The 1635-nt window shown below is 43.2% G+C and overlaps 1 protein-coding gene across 4 annotated transcripts in view; it reads right to left on the bottom strand.

Moving 5' to 3' along the window:
- Window positions 1–1635, bottom strand: part of R3HDM1 (R3H domain containing 1) — a 153186-nt gene that overhangs the window by 25083 nt on the left and 126468 nt on the right. The window lies entirely within an intron of this gene.

The following is a 1635-nucleotide window of genomic DNA, read 5'->3' as shown; positions in this document are numbered from 1 at the left end:
TCTGGCTATTTTTTGGTTGCAGTCATCATTGTTGTTTGGTGGGCCCGGGCTGGATTTGAACCCACCACCTTGGGTTTATGTGGCTGGCGCCTTAGCCACTTGAGCCACAGGCACCGAGCCGGCAATAACAATTTAAAAAGTAAGAAGAAACAATTCCTAATTCTATTACTCCTATAAATTGCAACTTATTCTAAAAGTCTTTTGTATTGTTTAATAACAAATTTTGTTTTTGTTTTGGAGACAAAGTCTCAAGCTGTTGCCCTAGGTAGAGTGCTGTAGCATTACATAGCTCACAGCTCACAGCAATCTCCAATTTTTGGGCTCAGGTGATCTCCTGCCTCAGTTTTTCTAATTTTTTAGTAGAGACTGGGTCTTGCTTTTTGCTCAAGCTGGTCTTGAACCTGTAAGCTCACGCTATCCGCTTGCCTTGGCCTCTTGGAGTGCTAGGAGTACAGGTGTTAGCCTAATTTTTTTCTTTTTCTCTGAGATAGAGTCTCACTGGGGTTGAGTGCTGTGGCATCATCAAAGCTCAAAAGCAACCTCAAACTCCTGGGCTCAAGCAATCTTCATGCCTCAGCTTCCCCAGTAGCTTGCGACTATGCCGAGCTTATTTTTTCTATTTTAATAGAGATGGGGTCTCACTCTTGCTCACTCTGGTCTTGAACTCCTGAGCTCAAGTGATCCACCCTCCTTGGCCTTTGAGTGCTAAAATTATAGATTTGAGCCACTGTGCCTGGCCCATGTTTTCCTTTTTTTTTTTTTTTAGACAGTCTTATTCTTTTGCCCAGGCTAGTGTACCATGGCATTAGGCTAGCTAACAGCAACCTCAAACTCCCCTCCTGCCTCAGCCTCCCAAGTAGCTGGGACTACAGGGTCTGATCACAATATCTGGCTAATTTTTCTATTTTTAGTAGAGATGGGGGTCTCGCCCTTTTTGGGAGAGAATCTCGCTTTGTTGCCTCTGGTAGAGTGCTGCGGCGTCATAGCTCACAGCAACCTCAGATTCTTGGGCTCAAGTAATTCTCCTGCCTCTCCTGAGTAGCTGGGACTACATGCGCCCACCATAATGCCTGGCATTTTTTATAGAGATGGGGTCTTGCTCTAGGTCAGGCTTGTCTCAAATTCGTGAGCTCAGGCAATCCTCCCACCTCAGCCTCCCAGAGTGCTGGGATTACAGGCATGAGCCACTGTGCTCGGCCAGGTCTTGCTTTTGCTCAGGCTGGTCTTGAAATCCTAAGCACAAGGGATCCTCCTGCCTCAGCCTCCCAGAGTGCTAGGATTATAGGCAGGAGCCACTGTGCCCAGTCATAATGCATTAACTTAATAAAATAAAACATAATTTACTGGGTTACATTTTAGAAAAAAAGAGTATCCAGTTTGACAATTATGAGACCCAGAAAAAATATTTTACATCTTAGAAAATGTACTAAGAAATAACATTCTCACAAAATACTGACAAAACTAAATGGCTGTTGGTGTGAAACATTGCTATATTTTTGAACATCTTTGAGAGGAAATTAACATGGGATTTGTCATAATGTCTCTAAAATTTTCTCTGTTTAATACATTCTTTCAGGATAATTGCTTGCTTGCTTACTTACTTATTTAATGGCAGAGTCTCACTCTGTCCCCCTG

This window comes from Otolemur garnettii, unplaced genomic scaffold, assembly GCF_000181295.1.
Source record: "Otolemur garnettii isolate 467f Iridium unplaced genomic scaffold, OtoGar3 scaffold00080, whole genome shotgun sequence".
Taxonomy (NCBI): Eukaryota; Metazoa; Chordata; class Mammalia; order Primates; family Galagidae; genus Otolemur; species Otolemur garnettii.
The sequence above is the reverse complement of the archived record's forward strand: the minus strand, read 5'-3'. Positions and strand labels throughout refer to the sequence as shown.